The 13,740-nt window shown below is 42.8% G+C and overlaps 1 long non-coding RNA gene across 23 annotated transcripts in view; it reads left to right on the top strand.

The window, feature by feature from the left end:
* LOC114486223 (uncharacterized) overlaps nucleotides 1–13,359 on the top strand; it is a 57,852-nt gene extending 44,493 nt beyond the window's left edge. For 13 of the 23 annotated variants that reach the window (XR_008617249.1, XR_008617247.1, XR_008617251.1 and 10 more), the window contains 5 exons: nucleotides 1,561–1,745; nucleotides 3,449–3,694; nucleotides 3,975–4,101; nucleotides 4,951–5,451; nucleotides 7,326–9,296. This is a non-coding gene — a long non-coding RNA (uncharacterized lncRNA). Of the gene's footprint in view, nucleotides 1–1,560; nucleotides 1,746–3,448; nucleotides 3,695–3,974; nucleotides 4,102–4,950; nucleotides 5,452–7,112; nucleotides 7,306–7,325; nucleotides 9,297–13,264 lie in introns of those variants that run through there. The other 10 variants (XR_008617235.1, XR_003679588.2, XR_008617236.1 and 7 more) reach the window with 10 other exon arrangements.
* Nucleotides 13,360–13,740: the final 381 nt, after the last annotated feature.

Raw genomic sequence — 13,740 nt, 5'->3', positions numbered from 1 at the left:
GCGCTGGCTCACGTCCCTGGATGGGGTTATACTTCCCAGCTGGCCCCTCTCCAGGCAGCCAGTTGTCCGTCTCTATCTTAGAGGAACAGCTTTGACAAAGACCTTGGCCCTGTTTGGAAATTCCCTTTCCTTTGCTCTCCCAAACAAAATTAATTTGAAACGGTTGTGTTCATCTGACATTTTTTCCTATAAGGAACATGTGTTCATGTGAGGAGGGGGGGGGTCTCCTAGAGACAGTCCCCAGGCTGTCTGCTTGGAGTCCACATCCCTCCCCAATGCTGGTGATCTGCAGTGCATTCAGAGGCATGCCTTCGGGATGGAGAGGGACCTGGGGGCCAGGTTTCTGGGAAATGGCTGAAAGATCTGGGGCTGCTCAGCATGTCGGAGAGAAAACTCAGGGAGATCCTGAGAGGTGTCTCAGTGAGCTTTTACCACGAGACAGGTTTTTTCTGGAATAGCTCAGAGAAAAACTGAAACCAATGTGGAGAAGTTGCAAGGAGGAAACTTGTCTTAACAGAAAGAATTTTAATAACTAGAATTTTCCAACAAGCAACAGTCTTTATAGTGGAGGAGATAAGTTTCATCCCAGGAAGTCTATATAACAAGTTTGTTCCTGGCATCACCAACTTGTGAGAACAAAAAAATTTTGTCAACCATTATGTGGTGGTTATTATGGTGGCACTGTTCTAAGTACTTTACATATGTAATTCCTGGAATAGTCACAACAACCTTCCAAAGTAGTATATTATTATCTCCAATTTACAGATGAGGAAAAATAGGCTCAGAGAGGTTCAGTAACTTGCCCAGGGCCACACTGTGACTCAAACCCAGGTCGTCTGGCTCCAAAATCCATGCTCTTAACTACTATAGTGAGGGCACATTTATATGAATACCCCAAGATATGACTATAGGCCCCTACATGTCGAATTATAGGAGTTTCTCCCCCTCACCCAGAGGTGCCTGGGTCATTTCCAGGAGTCCCCATGGAGTACCTACCTCCTCCTACAAACTAGTGCATATGGTACGAGCACCTGTCATACACTGTGGCTTCCCTCTTGGTGACATCTTAGCTCTTGACACTATTTAGGCAGACTTGCTCCTGCCTTTGCCAACTATACTAATTGTTAGAACACCAATGTCTGTGCCAGAGTCTGCTTCCTCACAATGCACCCTGGTCCTTGGGCTCAGCATCCCTGTGTGTACCAATGTCTGTGCCAAGGGGGCTTCCTCACAATGCACCCTGGTCCCTCGGGCTCAGCATCCCCGTGTGTCACTGGGTCCTGAGAGCTGTGGAGAATGGTCCCACTTCTGTGCCACAGTTTGTTATATGAGTCCCCAAGAAACACTACTTTTGGCCAGAGTCTTGTGTCTCTCAACAACAAGATGTCTCTCTCAGCTTCTGGCCCTCATCTTCTTGGTTATAGGGTTTCAGAGAAGTCCAACAGTTAGATTTGGGTCAAATTAATACAATATCCTGTCCCTCCCTGTCACCTTTACTTCTCTCTCAACAGTCTCTGTCACCTGGACAAGCAAAATAAATAAAACTCTCTTTTCCCCCAGTCACAAAGCACAGAGCCTCCGTGCACCAGTTCAAGAGATACTCTGCAGAGATGCCACCTAGCTTCTCCCCAGGCCCTGCCTAGCCAAAAAGGACCCGTGATACCTGTGAACAGAAGCAGAAAGGCTGTTGGTCAGGAGTGCAGGGGAAAGGGGTGCTGGACCAAGTTGGAGCCTGGAAAAAAATGGTAAGGTCTCGTCAATTCTAAAGTGTTAGAACCCTAAGTCCCAAATAGTTTGATAGAAATGGAGTTGTTCAGCCTGTTTCCTCAAGTAGCCCCACTGGGTTTGCTTGGGGACCAGTAAGCTGTGTTTCTAGGTAAAATTTTTAGCAGTTTCTGGATTCTACTTCATTTATGGAAGGTGAAGAGTAAAGTATCTGGGTATCTCGTACAGTTCACCTTTAGGCAAGTGAGGAAACTGGCATGGAGATTTATTGATGAGGAACAACTAATGGTTTATCCAATAAGCCATTTCCTTCAGGGAGAATTACAGAGATGAGCTTCCTGTGTTTGTACCCTAGTCTCTCTCATGCTCTAGGTAAATGTAGCAAGGATTTATTTATTTTATTTATTTATTTTATTTATTTATTTTTGCTGCGTTGGGTCTTTGTTGCTGCATGCGGGCTTTCTCTAGTTGCGGTGAGCAGGGGCTACTCTTCGTTCCTGTGCATGGGCTTCTCATTGTGGTGGCTTCTCTTGTTGCAGAGCACGGGCTCTAGGTACGCGGGCTTCAGTAACTGCAGCACGCGTACTCAGTAGTTGTGGCTCGCGGGCTCTAGAGCGCAGGCTCAGTATTTGTGTCACACTTACGGGCTTAGTTGCTCCACGGCATGTGGCATCTTCCCGGACCAGGGATCAAACCCGTCTCCCCTGCATTAGCGGCAGATTCTTAACCACTGCGCCACCAGAGAAGTCCAGGATTTATTTAATTTTTTAACTTCTCCACATTATCCAAGAGGTCTTCTTATTGTCTTTAATGGGTGATATGAAGGGTTTGGGACATTCAAATTCTCTGACGTTTCTGTGATGCATTTGCCTGAAAGAGGGGAGAGAAGAGTGAAGCATATGTCACTGTGGGTTATGGAGAAAGGGTGTGGTTGGTAGCCAGCCTCAACATTACCTTCAGTATTCCTTGCCTCCTAGTGTTCATGTCTTGCATAGTATATGTTCCCATATTGAATCCATGTTTGTCTTTATGACAAATAACATATGGCAAAAGTGACAGTGTGTGACTTCCTAGGCTAGGTCATGACTTCCACTTTGGTCCCTTGGATTGTGTGCTCTGGGGGGAGTCAGCCACCATGTTGTGGAGGACACTCAAGCAGCCGTGTGGAAGGGCCCATGTGGGGAAGAACTGAGGCCACCTGCCAAAGCTAGCACACACTTGTCAGCTACTTTTATTGAAAGTAGATTCTCCAGCCCCAGTAGAGCTCTCAGATAACTGCAGCCCTGGTTGATATCTTGACTGCAACCTCAGAAGAGATTCTGAGCCAGAACTACCCAGATTTCTTCCTGACCTACAGAAACTGTCATATATATTGATAATTTCAGCCACTAAGTTTTGAGATAATTTGTAGCACAGCAATTGATAACCCATGCAAAGAGCAAGTCTGATCATGTGAAGGGCTCCCTAGCATAAGCCCTGTGGTTTGGGCACCTTCATGCACTGTATCCTTGGGAAGCCAGAGGGCAGTTTCCTTGTTTTGTAGTCGGAGTTGGCAAACTAGGGCCCATGGACCAAATCCAGCCCTCCCCAGGCTGAATCTGCCCACGTCATTTGTTTACATATTATCTACAGCTGATTTCTTGCTACAGTGACAGAGCTGAGTAGTTGCGACAGACTGGATGGTTCACAAAGCTGAAAACAGTTTCTATTTAACCCTTTACAGAGAAAGCTTGCTGACCCCTGTTCTACAGGAATTTACAGTCGATAGCGAAATGTCTCTCTCACACATATACAGAGCCACATGCTCTCCCCACACAAGAGCCTGAAGCGCATGCATGCTACTTCATCTGCCCACAGAGTCCTCTTTTCCTTCTTCGTCTGGCCAACTGCTACTCATCCTTCAAACTCAGTTGAGATGCCACCTCCTTCACTCAACCTTTACTTGGCAAAAGTCCTCTCCTCCTTTGAGGTTGGTTTATACATCACCTTCTTCCCTCATTACCCCAACCCAAGCGAATTCTAACAGCAGTGTTTTCTTTAAGAATTCTAATCTCTTTAAGAGATTAGAATTCTATTCTCTTTAAGAATTCTAATCAATCACATGATGGAGTTTTGTTTAGTGTCTTTCTCCCCCAGTGGATATGAGCTCTTCAAGGGCAAGGACCATGTGATATTCATTTTATAACCTCAGAGTAGTATGCCTTTATTTATTCATCAGAAATACTTACTGAATGCTTATTATTTGCCAGATCATTGATAGCACCAGGATACATGGAGAAAGAGACTGAGTCCTTGCCCTCAGGTTGCTCTAGGATAGAAGTGGAAGAACAAACTGGCAGTAGGATTCAATGTGATGGAGATGTGTGAAGCTTCACTGTGAGCATATTTGCAATAACCATATAAACATATGCAAAAAATAATTGGTTTTCAGCACTTTCATAGCATTTACTATGTGTCAGACACTGTACTAAGCACTTACGTATATTATAATTTATTTAGTCTTTATACTACATGAGGCAAATATGTACTACAATTATTTCCATTTTATAGGATATAGAGACCCAGAGAAGTCAAGTAACACGCCCAGGGTCACAGAGCTAAAAATGTCACATGAACTTCAGAGCAATTATTTAGTTGAATAGTGAAATTCCAAGTCTCAGTAACAATGGAAGTGTAAGGAATTGGGATAATGCTATTCTTTTGTCTCAGTATACTATGTGGATGGTTTCTGTCAAGCTGGAAATTCCTGCTCCAAAGGCTTTCTGACAACTTGTACTGTGGTTGGCATTTTATTTCTAGGAATTGCCTTCTGGGAGATTCTGCTGTTTTAATGATTGTGCAACCCTGGTTTTCTCAGTGAATTGTACCATTTGCCACTTTGAAGTCATTCGAGTTATCAGTTTTACTTTCTTAGGGCTCTGCGGGGAAAGAACACATTCAACAGAAATGTTACTGCCCTGCCCCAATTGTATTTCAATGTTTTCTCTTGCCACAGTCAATAGGACTATCCATTGGCTACAGCTGGGGTGTGAGATGGGGCCTTGGTGCCTTCTCTCTGCCATCATTTGTCTCCAGCCATGATCTGAAGCTGTGGCTTAATTGGTTCAAACCTTGGATATCACTCAGTGGATTGCGTACAGTGGCTAATGATGCTGGTTCAAGCTTAAAGAAAACCCTTGCCCCCTGTAGTATAAATCACTGAATCCATTCTATTTTTCTTTCTAGGGCTGAAGACTTTGGAACTCCAAAGCTGGTTACTTTTAAAAATATTTAAGTAGGTATTTTGAACCACTCTGTTCAGGTCACGCTTCCGTGCTTGGTTCAGCCTTCCTCCCAGAAGATGTGGGTGCTTTGTGATAAAGACTGGGGCTGGGGAGTGGGAGAAATCCTCTGCTGAGAACAGTGACAGGTACAGAAAGCAGGTCGGTCCCCTATCCAAGCTCAGCGATTCCCTTCAAAGGGAAAGATGTAGGGTGAAGTGGTGAGGAATGGGTGTCAATGTGGGCAGGAGAGGGAAAAGCCAGTATATCCACTCATGTTTTTCATCATATTCACCAGCATTTGGCAAGTCCTGATGGAATCAATCAATTATTTGCCACACCTTGTTTACAATCAGGTCCCGAAGTTTACAGTGGTGAATGAGACAGACATGGTTCCTGATCTCCTGAAGCAGTGAGGAAGATCAGGAAACAGATGAAAGATTTCTAAAAATCATTAAAATTTATGGTAAGTGCTGGTATGAACTAAAGAGTGGGGCTATTACAGAGAAAAATCGAGAATGGGGGATGGGACAGGACATCTATTTCAAATGGAATTATCAGATAAAGACCTCTCTGAGGATGTAAAGGATAGGACTTGAAGGATAAAGAAGCCCAGGGAGAATTCTGGGCAGAGGAAATGGATTGTGTGACAGCTCTAAAGCTGAAGTTGGCTCAGGCTAAAAGAAGCTAAGCTACTCTTGGGGGCCCTCCAGTCTTCCTGCCTGGACTGCTTTCTCCAGAAAGTGTCCGTCTGCCCTAGGCCCAGTGCTTCCCTTTGTTTCATCCAAACATGCTCCTGGTAAGAGCATGAGAGCCAGCTTTGCCTATCCACAATTCACTTGGGATCTCATCTTCAGCTATAGCTCTGAGGCGGAGTAGCAGACATTCATCAAGAAAGGAAGATGCTTTGGGACTTGGGGTCCCTTCTCTTTTATTTTAGGGAGAGCAAACCTGGGTGAATCTTACTCTTACAAACTATTTAGGTTCTCTGAGTTCAAATTCTGGCTCTGCCACCTGGAAGCTATAACTTTAGTCTGTTACTTAACTGCTTTGTGTCTCAGTATCCTCATCTGTAAAATGGGTCAAAAGGCAGCATCTGCCTCACAGGATTGTTATGAGAATTTAATAAGTTAATGTTAGCTAAGTGTTTAGATCAGTACCTGGCACTTAAACATTCAACAATAGTGTTGCTGTTATTAATACTATTATCATACTTAAGCTGACGCCTTGTATGGCAGAGGAGGTGGTATTATGCATTCCTCTGGTCCTGGGCTTCCTGGAATCAAGGTATAGCCTTAATGATATAACTCAATTCAGAAATCATTTTATACCAGGCAGTGTGTTGGACACTTACTATACCATTTCCTTTGATCCTCCTAATAATCTTAAGAAACATGTATTATTATCCCCATTTTATAGATGCAGAAACTCAGGTTTAAAGAGGTTAGCTAACTTACCCAACACTGTGAAGCTAATATGATTCCTAGGTCTGAGATTCTGACTCAGCAGGCCTGGCTAAGGCCTCAGAATCTGCATTACAAGTACCTCTCCCAACCTTCCCAGTTCTGATGAGGGTGACCTCTTTATCGTACTTTGGAAAACTATGGCCTAGATGATCTCTAAAAATCCCTGAGGCTTCAAAGTCTGTGAAGATGAGAAAGTCCATACATTCGAGTACACAGTTTAGTGGGGAAGGCAGTTTGTGGCTGATAATGTTTGTTTATAAGAGAATTAACTCAGGGCATTTTTCTGACACGTCATTGTCTAACAGGCACACTGGGACTGAAAAATGTGTCCCCTCCCGCCCCCCCACCGTGCCTCAAGTGTTTTGCATTATGTAATCCCTGTTCACAATTTCTCATCTACCATTAAAAAATAAAATAAAATAAAAATGTGCTGAAAACCAGAAGTCAAGTTTGGGGCAACTCACTTTGCAGTCAAGCTTGACTGAATTGAAGTAAGTTTATTTGCAGATGTTATTTAAACCACTTGCTATGAATATTTATATGTCGCCTTGCAAAATTATCAATGTGCTTGATTATGGGGTTGTATTAGTTATTAGCAGTTATGTAACAAATTACCCCCAAACTTAATGGCTTAAAGCAACAAATATTTATTATCCCACAGTTTCTGTGGGTCAGGAATTCCAAAGCGACTCACCTGGGTGGCCGCGCTCAAGGTGTTGCTGGGGCCGCAGTCACCTGCAGACTTGACCGGACTGAAGGGCTCTCCTGCAAGGCGGCTCATTCATACGGCTCTTGGCGGGAGGAAGCACAATGCGTTTTATGAGCTGGGGTCCAAAGTGTCACACTGTCCCTTCTGTTTGATCCTGTTTCTTAGAAGAGAATCACCAAGTTCAGCCCCCCCGACACACAAGAAGAGATTTAGTCTTCACCTCTTGAAGAAGAGAATATCACAGAACTTGTGGACGTATTTCAAACCCACCATAAGAGCGCTACCCATACCTCCCCGGGTGTTTTCTGTTATATACAAGCTTTGGAGCAGTCTAATGTCTGCTTTAGTCTTTTATGTACTGAGGAATTCAGTAAAGAATCCTAAATAATTATGAATTGCTTTTGACACCAAGAGTTTTGGATGAGGGTTTATGTTTCTATAGTATAATGATAAGCTTGCAGTATAGTTTTTTTTTTTCAGTTTAAATAAGCTAAAGAAATCCAGAGTGTTTTGAAATATTTTCAAGCTGGAAGGAACCTCATGGATTATCCAGTAACCAGAGTTTAGTCTCATTGCCCTTACTCTACAGATGAGTAACTTGAGACTCAGAGAGGGAAAAAAAAGTGTTTGCTAAGAACATACATACTATGTTTCAGACACTGCTAAGTGCTATAGATATATCATTTTATTAAATTCTCCCAGCTTTCTTGATGAGGAAAATAAGGATCAGAGAGGCAAGTAGCATATCCCTAGATTAGACATCTAGTGTGTTTTGGAGACAGGGCTAAAACCCGTATCTCCCAAATGCCAGCCAGAGCCCTGCACATGTAACACCCTCTCTCATGATCCCATGGGATGTGACAGCAGGCTGGTAAGGCCTAGGTACCATATCCCTGGAGGATCAAGATGAAGGGTTTTCTCTCCAAACATCCAGGGTTCTCTTTAGTCTCTACATCTCACCTGACTTCTGCTTCCCGAGCTAATGTCCAACCTGAGAGTCTCCTCTGGAAACCAGACAAGAACCACAGAAGTTATAGAAGAAGTGACCCCATGCCTGTTGCCTCACCCTCAAACTGGGTTTCTGAACTTCAAGCTCGGTAGGTGCTGCTGAGCTGTGAGGGTGTAGGTTCCCACCTTGGAATAGCTTCTAAGGGTACCTCAGATACATGTCATGTTCTCACTCTCATCCAGGAGGTGTTCAAGGACAGGGCCTCATCCCCAGGGGACCATGGCTGGAGATGGCTTTCCCAAGTGCTGTCAGCTTTAAATTCTATGAAGGATATGCCAATCATTAGGAATCTAAGTTAAAAAGTCATAATAACAGTAGTTGTAGTGATAAATCAGGATTCTTTTAGTGATACATGTTAGAAAATCCAATCCAAATGACATAATCTAAAGGAATATTAATTGAAAAGTCCAGACATAGATTTGATTTCAGGTGTGGCATGATGAAGACAACCAAATGTTCCAGAAGCACTCGGTTTCTCTTTCATCCCTTAACTCTGCTTACTATGTTGATTCCATTCTCAGACTATCTGATCTGGTCCCTGAACTAATCACTATCACCAGAAGAATGTAATATTCTCATTGGCCAGGCCTGGGTCACATGATACTCCTGGATCAGGGGAGGGGAAGAGTACAGACTACCAAGAAAAAAAAAAAAAACAAAAGAACCCCAACACTTCATTTTACTGGACGTAGAATGAAGAGATGTTGCTAATAAATTTGACAAACATTTGAGCTCTTATTATGTGTCGGGTTCTATGCTAAGCAATCTACATGCACAATCTTATTTAATCTATTAACAACTCTATGACATATATATCAACATTACCCCGTATAGTTTTACAATTTTTATTTAGTTTTATTGAAATACAGTAGATTTACAATGTTGTGTTAATTTCTGCTGTACAGCAAAGTGATTCAGTTATATATATAATTTTTTTTCATATTCTTTTCCATTATGGTTTATCATAGAATATTGAATATAGTTCCCTGTGCTGTAGAGTAGGACCTAGTGGTTTATTGCATCTGCTAATCCCAAACCCCCACTCCATCCCTCTCCCACCCCTCCCCCACTTGGCAGTCACAAGTCTGTTCTCTATGTCTGTATGCTACTCTTTCAATAAAAGTTCATTTGTGTCATATTTTAGATTGTACATATAAGTGATATCATATGGTTTTGTCTTTCTGTGTCTGACTTACTTCACTTAGTATGATAATCTCCAGTTCCATCCACATGGCTGCAAATGGCATTATTTTGTTCTTTTTATATGGCTGAGTAGTATGCCATTGTATACATGTACCACATCTTCTTTATCCATTCATCTGTCGATGGACATTTAGGTTGTTTCCATGTCTTGGCTATTGTGAATAGTGCTGCTATGAACACTGGAGTGTATGTATCTTTTTGAATTATATTTTTGTCCAGATGTATGCCTAGGAGTTGGATTACTGGATCATATGGCTGCTCTATTTTTAGTTTTCTGAAGAACCTCCATACTGTTTTCCATAGTGGCTGTACCAACTTACATTCCCACCAGTAGTGTAGGAGGGTTCCCTTTTCTCCACCCCTCTCCAGCATTTGTTATTTGTAGACTTCTTTTTTTTTTGAAGTGGACCATTTTTTTAAAGTCTTTATTGAATTTTTTACAATATTGCTTCTGGTTTTTTTTTATGTTTTGGTTTTTTTTGGCCAAGAGGCATGTGGGATCCTAGCTCCCCAACCAGGGATCAAACCCATACTCCCTGCATTGGATGCACTGGACCACCAGGGAAGTCCCTGTAGACTTCTTAATGATGCCCATTCTGACTGGTGTGAGGTGGTACCTCAGTTTAGTTTTGATTTGCATTTCTCTAATAATTAGCAACATTAAGCATCTTTTCATATGCCTGTTGGCTATCTGTATGTCTTCTTTGGAGAAATGTCTAGTTCTTCTGCCCATTTTTCAATTGGGTTGTTTGTTTTTTTGTTGCTGAGTTGCGTAAGCTGTTTGTATATTTTGGAAATTAAGCCCTAGTCGGTTGCATCGTTTGCAGATGTTTTCTCCCATTCCACAGGTCGTCTTTCGTTTTGTTTATGGTTTCCTTTCCTTACAAGCAAAAGCTTGTAAGTTTGATTAGGTCCCATTTGTTTATTTTGTTTTTATTTCTAAAATAAAAATAAATTTTGCTTTTATTTCTAAAATAATTATATGGGAGACAGCCCCATATAATAGATGAAGAAACTGAAGCTCAGAGAGGTGAAGCTGCATGCTCAAGGTCATACAGTTAGTAAGTGATGAGGCTGAGTTTGAACCGGTTCTGTCTGATTCAAGATCCATTCTTGTGCCATTTCATGAAGCTGCCTGTGGCACTGGCTTCCTCTAAGTCATTTAGGCTGGAAACGTCAGAGTCTTTTACAACATTTTTCATCATCTACATCCAATTAGTCGTTAAATCTAGTTATCCTACCTCTGCCAGGTCTATCTGTCCCCATTGCCACTGCCTTAGGTAAGCACCTGATCACTTCTTCCTGGATAACTGTAAAAGCTTATACTTTCCTCAGAGAACATGTGAGGCCTGAGGACCATCTTAACTTACAAATTTACATTAAATTTAGACCCATAAAAATCGATATCATCTGGCGTTCTTTGAAAAACAGAAGAACCTGGTTAACACTGGGTCCACAGCCTACGTGACAACAATGGCTGAGATTAAGCAGCAGCTGTCGCTGATAAGATGTCCATGGTCCCCATTGCTTCTTTTCTTCAGTGAACTCCTCACTCATTTAAGTTCCTTGCCTGCCCTCTGTAGGCATCTGAGTTTGCAAGCCTAGCACCTAGTCTGGCAACTGATCTGAGAAGAAGCCCTTTAGGAAATGTTCATTTCTGAAAACAGCAGGCCTGCCTCAGCATTGTGGAAGGTGCTGCCTCCCCCTGTTATCCCAACCCCAACTGAACTTCTGCCAGGCATGTAGGAAACAGCCTCGGTTTTTGGTATCTCCCTATAGTTCATCCTCTAGGAGAATAACATTCCCTGTCATATTGTGAAATACCCTTTTTTGACCTTCAAAGGCCAATGAGCCCATACTCCTTGAAATACCTATGGAATCTACACCCCAAGGATTTTCTCTTATGAGGTTTAGGCCTATCATAAACTCCCCTACACATTAATATCTTCATCCAACAGTCATGGATTGAATGCCTACATGTGCCAGTCACTGTGCTAGGTGTTGAAAAGAGTATAGAAAAGAATAAGACCCACCCCCTGCCTCAAAGGTATCCTAATCTCATGGGGAGTTAGAGAGAGAGATAGATCAGGTCCACCTGTGTTTAAGGGGCTAGAATCTAAGTGGCACAGGCCATAGGGTGGGTGCAAAGAGGGAAACTGAGTCATCTTGCCTGGGGTGCATTCCAGACTGTGTCAGACAATGGACAGGCCTTGGTGTCCTTCCCTTGACCTAGTGCTTGGTGATAATAACTGTCACTTACTGAGCACCACTATGTCCCTGGTATAAAATGCCAGATACCTGTGTTGCTTAACTTAATCTTCATGACAATCCATGAGGACTGTATTAAATGAATTAGTACATTACAACATTTAGAAGAGTATCTGACTCATGGCAAATGCTCCATGGAAGTTACCTATTGTTATTCTATATTCTACATATACGTACATATATACATACATACTTATATAGTTATATATTCTCTTCTATAGTGGATGAAAATGAAATCAGGTGATGTAAGCTCAAAAGCCCATCAGGGCCAAGCATATGTCTTATATAATTTCCCAAAGAGGCCCAAAAGCCAGCTTGGGTTTCCATCACTGGCAGACTGGATAGGTAAGAAGTGGTGGATTCACACAGTGGGATCTATGTGGCAGAGAGAAACAATAGATACGCAACATACATAGTGCTTGTGGGTAGGAAGACTTGATCCTTAGATTCTTCGGAAGGGGGTTTCTCAGCAGTAGCCGTTGGGGGCACGTGGGAATGCAGACTATGACAGATACAGTAGAATGACTCGTTCAGCATCTATCCCTCCTTCCTCTGCGTGCCTTCCTGAACTTCAGAGGCTGCAAAGGTAAAATCCACCTTATCAGCCTCCTTTACAGGTTCTGGGTATGATTAGAGTGTCATTCAGATGTGCTTGCTGGAGGCTTAAATTGGAATCAAGTTAAATGGGGAGGAAGGTGGGGCCACCTTGTTGCTACACTATGTTGCTGGTGTAGGCCTGGCTGATGCAGCGCCAACACTGATAATGGCAGCTTCTCCATCCTGGGTTGTGGCTAAGGCGGTCGGGGCCTCAACAGCAGTTGAGATACCATTTGGATGTTGTTCTGGGTGCCATTCCTGGGGGCCCAGCCTAGATCCCGCTCTTCCATCAATTTTGTAAGCACCCAATTCCCTGTAATCCTTTCCAGCTTAATATAGCTAGAGCTATTCTTTTCTCTCCTGTGTGTGTGTGTGTGGCAGGGTGGTGGGGGAGTGGTAGTGGGTGTTTTTAAGATTTCAATGAAATCTCCTTGTAAATATGGACTTGAACAAGGTACCTAACCGTTCTGAGCCTGGTTTCCTTGCTTATAAAGTGACTGTGTGAAACCACTTCCCATAGTGTCGTGGGGAAGATTCATGGAATATCATTGGCCATGTGACTGCCATATAGCAGCTGCTCCATAACAGAAAACTTTGTGTAGTGTAAAAAGCTCGGGTTTTGTGGAAATTGCGTTTTGTGGAAATTGCGTTCAAATCATGATAACACTGCTTATCAGCTTTGTGAATACTTAAAACTTTCTGAGGCCCTGGGAGATGCAGATGATAAATATCTAGCACTACATTGTGTTTTTGTTGGTATGCTGGTTTTGGTGAGGATTAAAGAGCTAGCACATATAAAGATGCCCAGCACAGTCCTTGCCTGGCACATAGTAGCCTCTTCTCAAATGTTAATTCCCTTCTTTATCTCCTATTCCCTCCATTTCACAGTAATTTTAAATATATCTGCTGATAAATAGGCTGGTTGGAAAGAAAGTAATTAGGTAAACGGTTGTAAAGGATGCAGTTACACAACCAGCCATGTGCTCCTTTAATAGGAGACTGATAATTTTTTTTCTCCATAATACAGGAAATAAAGCTGTATCTGCCGCTTCAGTGGGTGTGTCTGGGTGCTCTGGAGACTGTTCTGTGCACACCTCTTTCCTGCCCCCAACTGTCCTTTCTTCTGCTACCAGAGCTCTGCTTCAGAAGATAGGGCTGGTGCTCTGGGCATCTGGGGACTGCCAAGTGAGATAAGAGTGGATTGGGGAAGGGAAGTCCTCTGGCCTCCTTGGGAAAGTGTCAGTAAGGTCAAAAGAGGGGAGGAAGGGATGATGCTAGACACACAGTGGGTCTGTTGGTTTGTCAAAGGAGTTGTCGGAGCCCTGGTGTTATCCATAGAAGGGTGTGGGCAGGTGCAGAGCAGGCATACGGAGAGTAGGAACTAGAGCATCACTGATAGAATGAGAGAAATAGTGGCTATTTTAGGATTATTCGTTAGCCTTTCTTGTTGTGAGATATACTTCTTGGTGAGAAGTATAACTAGTAGAATCCATTGAAAAGCAT

The sequence above is a fragment of the Physeter macrocephalus genome, chromosome 4 (assembly GCF_002837175.3).
Source record: "Physeter macrocephalus isolate SW-GA chromosome 4, ASM283717v5, whole genome shotgun sequence".
NCBI classification, from domain to species: Eukaryota; Metazoa; Chordata; class Mammalia; order Artiodactyla; family Physeteridae; genus Physeter; species Physeter macrocephalus.
The sequence above is the reverse complement of the archived record's forward strand: the minus strand, read 5'-3'. Positions and strand labels throughout refer to the sequence as shown.